We start from the raw sequence: 13419 nt of genomic DNA on the forward strand, positions 1-13419 counted from the left end.
AGAGGCACTTTGGAATTCTTTTTAAAGACAGGCCCAAGCAGGGACAGAGTGACAATCACACTGAGTGAGAGGTACCATTTCCTGAACCTGTCAGAAGTGGAAAGTAGCTGAGTTCTAAGTGGAATTTCACAGTCTCCAAATCATCTGGAGAAACTTCCCAGTATAATCAGTCATTACAAGGTCAATAACATTTTATTACTCTTATTTAAGTTTAATCCCCTTCTGAGAGGCTCTTAAAACCTGCAGGTGTTAGCAAAGCTTATACACAGATGTGCTGGAAGTTGAGCTGTTTGTAGAGAGCTCAAATAATGCATTGGTTTTTTTTTAAAGCCTTCCTCCTGTCAGTTGTTAACAAGTGCCTCAATGTCCTTCTCGTCCATAGCCTTGTGTCAATGTGAGCGATGTTGTTGGCTTAGTGCAGTCTTTCTACCAATGCTACCCGTACCTGGTCAATGCAAACTAACACTAACCCTCACCAAGTCCTGCCAACACAGACGTAGGGTGCCAAATTGGATTCCTGGAGTATACTAGTTTAAGTGGATTCAATAAAAAGTGGGAATTTTAACATTTTTCAGAAGCATTTCAAAAGTGCTGCTAATGCCATGTTATTTTTTTAACCCACAGAATCCACCAGACAGCAATGAAATGAGCGATCACTTCATTTGTTTTATGGAGTGGCTGACTGGAATATTGGCCAAGACATCAGCAGGACTCTCTTCTTCACCAATAAAGCAATCAGGTCTTTAACAGACACCCAACAGGAGTAATAGGGCTGAAATCGAATCAGAGATAGTAGGAACTGCAGATGCTGGAGAATCCGAGACAACAAGGTGCAGGGCTGGATGAACACAGCAGGCCAAGCAGCATCATAGGAGCAGAGAGGCTGACGTTTCGGGCCTAGACCCTTCATCAGAAAAGGGGGAGGGGAAGGGGGTTTTGAAATAAATAGGGAGAGAGTGGGAGGCGGATAGAAGAGGGATAGAGGAGAGGATAGGTGGAGAGGAAACAAACAGGTCGAAGAGGCGGGGATGGGGCCAGGAAAGGTGAGTGTAGGTAGGGAGTTAGGAAGGGGATAGGTCAGTCCAGGGAGGACGGACAGGTCAAGGGGGCGGGATGAGGTTGGTCGGTAGGAGATGGAGGTGCGGCTTGAGGTGGGAGGAGGGGATAGGTGGGAGGAAGAACAGGTTAGGGAGGCAGGGACGAGCTGGACTGGTTTTGGGATGCGGTGGGGGGAGGGGAGATTTTGAAACTTGTGAAATCCACATTGATACCATTGGGCTGCAGGGTTCCCAAGCGGAATATGAGTTGCTGTTCCTGCAACCTTCGGGTGGCATCGTTGTGGCACTGCAGGAGGCCCAGGATGGACATGTCGTCTGAGGAATGGGAGGGGGAGTTGAAATGGTTCGCGACTGGGAGGTGCAGTTGTTTGTTGCGAACCGAGCGTAGGTGTTCTGCAAAGCGGTCCCCGAGTCTCCGCTTGGTTTCCCCGATGTAGAGGAAGCCACACCGGGTACAGCGGATTAATAGGGCCCCTGGTTTAATTTTGCACCAGTGGCGTGGCACCTCTGACAGATAGGAGTATCTCAGCACTACTCTGGACAAGACCATGAGCATAACTGCTGAAGTGGCCCATAAACTGAGAAGCTTCTGAAGAAGGGTCTAGGACTGAAACGTCAGCCTTCCTGCTCCTCTGATGCTGCTTGGCCTGCTGTATTCGTCCAGCTCTACACCTTGTTATCTAAGCTGAGAAACTTGGTTGATTTCTGCTTCCATTTAACTTGGTGGGGAATATCCATCTGGGTTCTTATTCAAAGGGCATTATAAAGGGTGTGTTTGAGAAATTGAGAATCTAGCTCAGCAGTGCCACTTACTCTCAACAGGAATCCTGAGACTGATTGATTTATTTTTGTCACATGTACTGAGATACAATGAAAAGTGTTGTTTTGCATGCTATACAGGCAGACTGTACCATACAAAATGCATCAGGTAGCAGAACAGAGTGCAGAATATGGTGTTACAGCTGCAGAGAAGATGTGGAGAGAGAGAGGGAGATCAGAATTAACATATGAGAGGTCTGTTCAAAAGTCTGATAACAGCGGGGAAGAAGCTGTTCTTGAATCTGTTTGTACGTGTATTCAAACTTTTATATCTTCAGCCCAATGGAAGAGGGTAGAAGAGAGTATAACCAGGGTGGGAGGGGTCTTTGGTTATGTTGGTTGCCTTCCCAAGGCAGTAGGAAGTATAGAGTCAATGAATGGAAGATGGTTTGGGTGATGGACTGGGCTGTGTTTACGACTCTCTGACATTTCTTGTGGTCTTGGGAAGAGCAGTTGCCATACAACACCGTGATGTATCCAGATAGAATGCTTTCTATGGTGTATCTATGAAAATTGGTAAGAGTATTTGTGGACATGCTGAATTTCCTTAGCCTCCTGAGGAAGTAGAGGCATTGTTGTGCTTTCTTGACTGACATGTCGATGAGGGTGGACCGGGACAGATTGTTACTGATCATCATTCCCAGGAACTTGATGTTCTTGACCATCTCCACTTCAGCATCAGTGATGCAAACAGGGACGTGCCCTCCACTCTGCTTCCTGAAAACAATGACCACCTCTTCCACTTTGATGGAGAGATTGTTGTCTTTACACCATGCCTCTAAGCACTCTTTCCTGTATTCTGTATTATTGTTGTTTGAGATCTGTGGTGTCATCAGCAAACTTGTAAATTGGTGCAAAATTTGACTACACAGTCTGAGTGTATAATGAGTAGGGGGCTGAGTATGCAGCCTTGCAGGGCACCAATGTTGAGGATTATCATGGAGAAGGTGTTGTTACCTATTCTTACTGATTATGTCTATGGATCAGGAAGTTGAGGGTCCAGTTACAGAGAGGGGAGCCAAGACCTAGGTCTCAGAATTTAGAGATGAATTTGTTTGGAATTGTGGTGTTTTACGTGGAACTGTAGTCAATAAGTAGGAGCCTGATGCAGGTGAAATAGGGCTTGAAAGGTAGAGGTTCTGTTAAGGAATTTCAAATGCAAGTTGCATCAAGTGCTAGCTGAGCTTTCACTACCTTATTTAGTTCTAGTTTAAAAAACATTATACTGGTTAATCCACCAGTTCAGGTCAAGCTCTGTTCATAAACCAACAAGCCATTTATGTTTCAATTTCCAGTATAGGTCCAGAGTCCAGTATTAACCATGCCGCACAGAAATCCTTTTTCAGCCAAATTATCACAATTCTGTGTGATGAAAACATTTCCCCATGTCTGACCTTCACATCACTGGGCCTGTGCCCTCTTATCTCGCTTCCAAAACTGTTAGTCAACCTGTCAATCAGGCAGGTGCATGCATTAAAAAAATGCAGGGAACCTCCAAACCTTAATATTTGCACAATCTATGAGACTCCTACTTCTGGGTTTTGCATCCAGAAACTTCCCCTTCCATCTCTCCGTGAGTATATCAGGGACAACATGATACAACAGGCAATTGGTTCAGGATACCTGTGAAAGAGATGCCCAATAAAACTCATTCCCTGTTCTCTCCCCAGTGCCCTGTAATCTTTTCCTTTTCAAGTACATCAAAGCCACATGCAGCCAAGTGTGGTGTCAAGGAGCCCTAGTAAAACTGGAATCAATTGGGAATTAAGTCCAAACTTTCCTCTGATTGGAATCATACTTGCACATCGGAAGATGGTTGTGGTCATTGGAGGTCCATCATCCCAGATTCAGGACACGTCTGCAGGAATTCCGCAGGGTAGTGTCGTGGGGCCCCTTCAGCTGCTTCATCAGTGACCTTCCCTCCATCATAAATTCAGAAGTGGGGATGTTTGCCAATGATTACACGATGTTCAGCACCATTCCTCAGACAATGAAGAAGTTCATGTTCAAATGCAACAAGATCTGGACAATATCCAGGCTTGGGCTGACAAGTGGCAAGAAATATTCATGTGACACAGATTCCAGGCAATAACCATCTCCAATCTAACCACCGCCCCTTGGCATTCAACGGTGTTAGCATCACTGAATCCCCCACTGTCAACATCCTGGGGATTACCATTCACCAGAAGTTCAGCTGGACTCGCCACATAAACACAGTGGCTACAAGAGCAGGTCAGAGGCTAGGAATACTGCAGCGAGTAACTCACTTCCTGACTCCCCAAAGTCTGTCCATCGTCTACAAGGCACAAGTTAGGAGTGTCATGAAATACTCTCCACTTGCTTGTATGAGTGCAACTCCAATAACGTTCCAGAAACTTGACAACATTCAAGAAACTTGACACCATTCAAGTAATTTCACAAAGCCTTGGTACTCGTTATTGAAATGGTTATCAAAATGGCCAAGTAAAACTCTTCTATTTTCTTCTTAATTTTCCTTTAACTGTATCAGTCTGCCTGTCTGTGAGAGTGGGCTTTAAGATCAAAAAAGATTGGGCTTAAAGCATAGGCATTAATTAGATTTCTTGTTGTTTAACTTTGCTCTGCTAAAGTTACAGTATTAATATTAAATTGTTCATTTCTATTTAAGTTAACTTGGTGTCTGATATCTGTTGTACTTAAAGTCTGATGGCGACAATTTTGAGAGTCATTGAATGTTCTAATTTCACTGCATTGTAAGTCTAGTGTTATTGCATCTGATATGGTCTAGCTTGCTATCCCTATATCAGAACACTAGACCCAGTAATGTAAACTGAGTTAAAATGAATTAATTATCTGTAAGCGAAGGTACTTCTAGGTAGCAGTGACCATAACATGATTTAATTTTACATTCGGTTTGAGGGAGCATGATTTGGATGTAAGACTATTTATTTAACATTAAATAAAATCAAACATGAGAGCATGAAAGCAGAGCTGACTAAATTGAATTGATTAAATAGGCTAAAGGATAAGTCAGTAGAGCTGCAATTGCAGACTATAAGGTGACATTTCAGAATACACAGAATAGATACATTCCAACATGTAAGAAAAATTCCAAGGGGCAGACTCACTAACTGCGATTAACTAGAAATGGTAAAGGTAGTGAGAATTTGAAAGAGAAAGCATATAGTTAGGCAAAAATGTGGTAAATCAAATTGGATTGGAGATTAAAACAGCAAAGAATAACCAAAAATTAATAAAGAGAGAAAAATCAGTGTATAAGAGCAAGCTGGCTAGAAATATCAAAACAGATATCTAGAGTTTCTATAAATATTTAAAGAAAAGGATATCTATCAAACTGAGCATTGATCCTATCAAAAATAAGATTGGAGAATTAGTAATGGAAAGTAAAGAAATAGCTGATGATTTGAACAAGAATTTTACATCAGAGGGCAGCACAGTGGCACAGTGGGTAGCACTGTTGCCTCACAGCACCAGGGGCCCGGGTTCAATCCCACCCTCGGGCAACTGTCTGTGTGGAGTTTGCACATTCTCCCCGTGTCTGCGTGGGTTTCCTCCGGGTGCTCTGGTTTCCTCCCACAGCCCAAAGATGTGCAGGTTAGGTGGATTGGCCATGCTAAATTGCCCTATAGTGTTCAGGGATGTGTAGATTAGGGGGGGTGGATCTGGATGGGATGCTCTGAGGGTCAGCGTGGACTTGTTGGGCCATTGGCTTCAAGGACTCCCTAACTTACTTACTTACTTGGGGAGGCAATGACCTCGTGGTTTTAAGGCTGGACTGTTAATCCAGAGACCCAGATAATGTTCTGGGGACCTAGGTTCAAATCCCACCATGGCAGATGGAATTTGAATTCAATAAAATATCTGGAATTAAGAAACTAATGATGACCATGAATCAATTGTCAGAAAAACCCTTTTGGTTCACTCATGTCCTTTAGGAAAGGAAGCTGCCATCCTTACGTGGTCTGGCCTACATGTGACTCCAGATCCACGGCAATGTGGTTGACTCTGAACTGCCCTCTGGGCAATTAGAGATGGGCAGTAAGTGCTGCCTGGCCAGTGACGTCCTCATCCTATTAATGAAATTAAAAAACTCCAGCTCCTAATTCATACATTCGTATTTATCTGATTTTATTTTTAAATAGGAATATTTAAATTGAATATGATACCTTCACGCTTTCAATAATAAATTCTAGATCACAACAATGGTAGTGTTAAATAAATGTCTCCATATCTCCTCTCTTGTTCTTTTGTCAATGGTCTTATATCTGTATCCACTGGGTACTGGCCTTCCTGCCAGTATGACATTGCAGTTTTGCAGCACCCACGTTAAATTATCCTGAGGATTCTATAATAAAACAAATGATTCCCTGGGTACATGTTTGCACATGTAAGTGAATACTGCAGCTTGTGTCAGCTTGACATCAATTGACTGCATCTATGTTAATAGAGCACACAGAGTTTATAGTGCCGTAAAACTTCAGGGTGAAGTCATTGTCCTTTTGCATGCAAGCTGAGAACTTACTACTGGGAGATTTTTCACAGGGATAAAGAAAATACAGTAATGTCCCTATGATCCAGAATTATCAGGAATTCTCATGCAACTGGCAATCGACTAGAGTGGGTTTCCCTGCTCTGGTAACTAATCATTTGGTCACCCCTTTTTCTCTCTCTCTCTCTGTCTCCTTCCTTTGATGAAGCCTCAATGATGTTATTTATGAGCAGTCCTGGCTATGCACATTCATTGTGACCAATACTCCCCAGTCCCAGAGTATGCCAGATATTGGGGAGTTTACAAAACTTACATTTTGATAGAGCTTTTCTTGACGTCAGAATGTCTCAAAGTACTTGACAGCTAATGGAGTAATTTTAAAATGTGATCTATGCTGTAAAGTCAAAAATGCTGCAACCAATTTGCAGGTAAACAGCAAAGAGATCATTTTTTTGCACTAATGTTTTGTGAAGCTTATATGTTGGAGAAAACACCTGGGAGAAACTCATGCCTTTACTCAAATAAAATCCTCACTGGCCACATTGATGAATTCAGCTGTCTACTCTATTGTTCACTGTGGGCAGATAGCTTTCCTGCCACTACCTTCTTTTGGAGTAGAAACATAGGGAAAGGATTAGGCCATTCAGCCCATTTGCCATCCAATCAGATTGTGGCTGATCACCTACCTCAGTGGCACTTTCCCCACTGTCTCCATTTCCCTTGATGTTGTTGTGATGTAACTGGGAAGAATGTGCCCCAGTGTCCCATAAGCTGTCACAGAATGAAATGTTACAATTAGACCCCAATTTGCCTGTCTGACTGCTATCCAGGATAAAAGCAATTCATGTCAAGTTTAATCATTAACAGAGAATAAGTATATTGTAACACACAACTTTAACAAACAGCATAGAATAAAAATGAATTCCTAATCTACTACTACCTGACTTAAACTAACCTGATATTTCAAAATGTCCCAACAGTTTGAGCAGACAGAAAGAACCTGTGCATTCACTGCACCTGATAGGTGTTTGTGTCTTGGAGGAATGTATATCACGTAGGATTTCCTTAAATACTCACCTTGTATCATTGATCCTTTAAGTATATTTTCTTCAATCCATGATCATCAATTAACCCCTCATTCTCTCATTTTTTCCTTTGTTCAGATTTAAGACCTAGTTTCATAATGAAATATATTGTGTTCAAACTTGATTCAATTTTTTCAAATTATGGTTATTATTACCCAAAGATTCCTTAATGGCAGTTATTTTTTTCCCAGCATATAAAACTAAATTTAATATAACCTGATCCCTAGTTGGTTCCACATCTTGTACACACTCCAAGAATTCATCATCCACAGCTTTAGTGCTGATTTGGTTAACCTAGTCAGAACTCTGCCAACAAACATATTGAACAGGACCCGATATACAAACCACTGAGAAACAGAACCGGAAGTAATACTAACCACCCCAGCAAACCGAGGCATTTAAATAACAAGCGGGACAGAACACCAATGCTTCACCGGAGGCGCAGTGATGATGTTGCTCAGCAGGGTGACGGAACTTCAGCAACCAAACACACTGGCTCCTCGAACAAGTCAGCAACTTCATCCACTACCCGAGCTACAAACCTTCTCAAAAGCAGTCTACATGTAAATTGAACTCACCCATTATTACTGTTTTATGCATGTTACATGCATCTTTAATTTCCTGATTCACACAATTCTCAACATTAGCATCATAGTTGGGTTACCATCAACAACTCTCATCAATTTTTGCTGTTCCTTACTTTTTCTTAGGGCCACCCTATGAGTACAATGCTGCCTATATGTAGTGATATGAACCGGGACCAGGTGGATCGCATTGACTATGAGTTCCTTGACTGGAGTCGTTGAATAGGTCCCACCAGGGTACCCTTGCTGGCAGATATAAACAGGAGAGTCAGAAGATCTCCCCATTCTAGGGACTGGCTCTGAGCTGGCTGGTCAGAGACCATGCACTGTGCACGTGTAAATAGAGGGTGACTTGGTGACTGGATACCAGCCTCTGTGCAGTTATTTCACTATCCATCTTATACAGGCTCTCTTTCTCAAGAACAAGTTTCATTGCCTCAGAAATCTGATACCCCTCCTCCTTCACCAGCTCTCCAGCAACAAAAGGATGTACACTGCATATTTGGCCTGGTGTATAGAGGAAAACCACTTGCTAGCCCAGCAAGAAGAGTACCTTGTATTAAACAAGAACAATTGCATGTTAAAACAAGTTATACTGATATGTCAGACATTGACCCATCTGGTCAGACATTTGTTATTTCAGAGTGGATGGGCAATGGATATGTGGAACCTGCAGAATCCTCATCACAGTACACTCCAAAGTAACTGACCAGAATTGAATTTTCTGTTGGGCAGTTCCCCTACATCTGTACCTCTGTTGAAATGTCCATTTAAATCAGCGACTTTGGAGGGTCCAATTAAACTAAATCATTCCTCAGGAAAGGTTAGATTATTAAGTACATGTTCTAACTGTTGAGTAACTATTAAACTGACCTCATACTTACCTCGTGCACACTCAACTGTGCCTCACCAAGACCCTTAGGATAACATCACCTCATTCCACCCCCGAGCCCCCAGCCCCCAGCCTCCAGCACCACGCCCCCCACGCCCGGCCATGCCGCAGGGCCTAACACAAGAGCCCTCCCTTCTGCTGCACCTGGCCTGACTCAATCACACACCTCCCACAAACCAAACCCAACCTGAATCCCCTGCCCCTGACTCAACCCGTTCCATCCACAGCCCCCTCGCCCAATCCCTACCCTCACAGCCATACTCAGCACCTTACCAACCACCCCCTTCCAAACCCACCTGACCCGACCTGAACCCCAACTGCCTAGATCAGAATCCCTCAGACCAAATACCCATCCTCCCTGCTCCCCCCATCAGACCCTCTTTCTCCCACCCACTCATCTACCCTAAACATTATCACCCACATGCCCTACCTGCCTACTTACACCCTAGCACACTACTCACTTGGCACCTTTGCCCCTTCCACTTGGGATTGTACTAAGGAGGCACCCTACCCCCTTATCCAGATGCATCCTATCTACTCGTCACCCTATCTACCTCACACACTACCTCCTCTCCATCTGACACCCTACCTCTCCCCAGCTAGCACCCTACTTTGCCTGAAAATGTGTACAGCTGATATTCTACCAACCTAACACCCTACCCTGTACTCAGTTGACATCTTACACTTGGCACCTTACTCCCTTTCTAGTTGGCATCATACCTTTGCTGGGCCCTGTCACCCTGTCAGCCCTCTAACACCACACTTACTTCATGAATTTATTGCTTGACATGTGTCATTGAAATGGTTGTCAGGATCTATAAGTGTCAGAATACAGCAACGTCTGCTGTGAAAAGGGGGTATAGTTTACCTTCTCCTGACAGTTCAGTGCTATGGCTCTGCATTTCTAAAGGGTCCTGAGTGAACTGTCCTCTCAGAAATGCAGAATTCCCTTCAGTTGTTAAAAAAAAGGGCCAGAGTGACAATCTACATAAGATTTACCCTCCCTGGAAAATTTAGTCCAATGTTACTGAGATAATGAGGAGGATCTAGACAATAGGCCTTATTCCTTTGAGATCCTAAGTTGTTCTTCCTACAGAGTTATATAACATCATCATTGTGTGGGAAGTGCTTGAGTCACTCCTCAATATTAACTCTTTAAGCATCTTACACTCTTATAAAGTAGTACCCTAAGATCTTTTGCTTTCCCTTCAGCATAACACCCTCAGTTACACTCTCACTCAGTTTCACCCACGTTCAGTACAAGATTTTTATTTATAACACCCACATTGCTACATCCCAGCCTCAGTATAAATCTCAGAATTATCACACTCCTTTTTTTTCTTATACACCCAAACCAACACATCAAGCTGTTTGCATTGTTTTAAGATGTTGTTTGCAATTTTCAATTTTAATTATTGGTAGTTGGGGGTGTTCAGTAAACCATTCTCACTGATAACTGTACAGGAATGTTAATACAAGGCTTTCAGTTATAACACTGTCTCTAGTTACACACTCCACCCTCAGTATAAGGCTCTCAGTTATAGTACACAGCCTGTCACACCCCATCATTAGTATAATGCTCTAGGTTGTAACACATTGTCTATACACCACACCTCAATATAAGATTCTCAGTTATAATATTGCATGCCCTGCCCTTAATATAAGGCTCTCAAACTTAACTCTTTCCAATTGTTGAGTGATCTTTCACTGAAGCTGATAACTGCACAGCTGTAGTATTGATTTTATACTTTTTTGGCTGATTTTCAATTAATAGTGAGTAGGAAGAGTGAAGTAACTGAGCAAATTTTGCACAGTTCCTTAAGCATACAGCAAAGGTAGGTAGTCGAAACACAACTCCATTACAGCTTCCACTCTTTCTAGTCAAAAGCTTCAGAAGATGCTGGCAAGAGAAATCAGACTTCATTCTGCTGAGTCTAAACAGATGTCTCTGCTTTGAGGTATGTCCAGAACATAGATCGTTCACAAGCATGAAGAGACAGTCCTTGTACTTACTCCCTTTGAAGTGTTCATTACATATCTGAGATCAAACTGGAGCTACAGCTGCTGAATGTGAAAATAAATAAAGAATGGGAATAGGCTGATGAAGGTATAACCTCAGCACTGATATTCAGGACTGCATCCTGTGAAGTGAAAAGTGGACACAGACTGAAGATCATCAACAAGGGAACAAAGAGGAAAGTTGGAAGAGAGTGGAAAACTTCACCACATCAAACAATAGAACAGAATCACAGAAGCATTATCAACCAAAGTATGAATCACATTATCATAGGAGTGTTGCAATGCAGAAGGAGGCTGCGATGGACAGATTTTTAATCAGTAAAGGAATGAAGGGTTATGGGGAAAGGAAATGGATTGAGGATTATCAGATTAACCATGGATTCAATGAACGGAACAGCAGACATGATGGGCTGAATAGCTTACTTCTGCTCCTATATCTTATGCTATTATGGAGGCCATTCAGTGCATGCTTGTATTGGCTCTTGATCATTTTGACGTAATGAGACGCTCCTGTGTGAACAAAGTTTTTCTCATCTCGCATTTAGTTATTTTGCAAAAAATTTTAAAACCGTGGCCTTTGATTCTTGATTCCCTTACAAGTGGAACCAATCTCTCCCTATCTACTCTCTCCAGACCCCTCATGATCTTGAAGCAAATGTGCAGAGAGAAAAAACTAAGGAGGTGTTAGGACTGTGATCAATAGATCGACAAAATAGTATGTACCTATTACAGGACAGTATGTTTTCTATTTGTAACATAATTTAAATATTGTGTATTTAATACATCCCATTCTATTGCCTACTGTGAATTTTACAAAGGCAGACCAGAGCCTGAAGCACAGGTTGTAAGTAAGCTGTAGGAGGTCAGAGGAACGAACATATGTATTCTGAAGTAGTTGAGAGAGACAACATTACTTCAGATGTAGGCCCAATGTACCCATCTCACCACCGTTGTTAATCAGGCTTTTCCCTTCTAAATATGAATGACCCTTAAATGTTGGATGATACTGCAGAAGTAAAATATACACCTAGCCCTAATAAGGCAAAAAATGTTTTTTTCTGAATTGCTCATGATCACATCAGTCAATTCCTTTCATAACTTTGAAAACCCCAACAAGGTCCTGGATTAACTGACATTACAGCTGAGTCTGAGGCTATTCAGGCCATTGAGATGGAGCCAAGGTAAGGCACCTAGCTCAGTAAAAGGAAAGGAATTACATTCGGCAGCAGAATTACTGGATTAAAGAAAGGGAGAGTTCAGCCTAGATTCCAAGTCACTGTTGTAGCATAAAGATTAACAGTAGTTAACCTAATACCTAGCATGAATTATTAGTTTCGTCAGATGATTTCAAATGACATGGAATTGAGACCAGAGGGAAGAAGGTTTTAATGGAATCAGCGGAACCATGTCTCTGGACATAGTGTAAATAGTTAAGAAATGTTCACCTGTTTGCGTTGGTGTCGTTTCCAGTCCTCATCTACTAAAAGCTCATTTTGTCATAAGGAGAGGGTGAGTAGGTTGAACCTGCACTCATTGGAGTTTAGAAGAATGAAAGGCGACTGTAATGGAAACATATAAGATCTTTGGCCTCTGTTTCCCCTGTGGGAGAGTCTAGGACAAGAGAGCAGAATCTCAGAGGAAGGGGCTGCCCATCTAAAATATACATGAGGGAGAGTTTCGTCACTCAGAGGATGGTGAATCTGTGGAAATCTTTGCCACAGAGAGCGTCAAGGCTAGGGTGTTAAGAATATTCAAGACTGAAAAAGACACATTTTTAATCTGTAAGGGAGCGAAGGTTATAGGGAAATCAGAAGAAAGTTGAAATGAGGGTATTGAAATGTGCCATGATCTCATTGAATGGCAGAGCAGATATAATGGGCTGAAAAACTTACTTCAACTTCTATGTCTAATGGACCAGCCAAATAAATACTGTGGCTACAAGAGCAGGTCAGAGACTGGTAATCCTGCAGTAAGTAACTCACCTGCTGACTCCATGAAACCTGTCCATCATGAACAAGGCACAAGTCAGGAATGTGATAGAATAGTCTCTACTTACCTGAATGAGTGCAACTCCAACTACACTCAAGAAGCTCAATACCATCTAGACAAAGCAGCCTGTTTGATTGATACTCCATCCAACACTGTCAACATCCACTTGCTCCACAATTAACACACAGTAGCAGCAGTTTGTGCCATCTACAAGATGAATAACAACTCACCAAGGCTCCTTAAATCATTCCTTTCAAACTTGCAAACTCTACCAACTGGAAGGACAAGGGTAGCAGATAAATGGAAACACCATCATCCACATGTTCCCCTCCAAACCATTCACCATCTCGATTTGGAAATATATCACTGTTCCTTTAGTGTCTGCCTACAGCAAAAGGACTGCAGTAGTTCAATAAGGCAGCTCACACCACCTTCTCAATCGTGATTAGGGATAGGAAATAAATGCTGGCCCAGCTAGCAGTGC

Source organism: Rhincodon typus, chromosome 8 (genome assembly GCF_021869965.1).
Source record: "Rhincodon typus isolate 14 chromosome 8, sRhiTyp1.1, whole genome shotgun sequence".
In the NCBI taxonomy this organism is placed as follows: Eukaryota; Metazoa; Chordata; class Chondrichthyes; order Orectolobiformes; family Rhincodontidae; genus Rhincodon; species Rhincodon typus.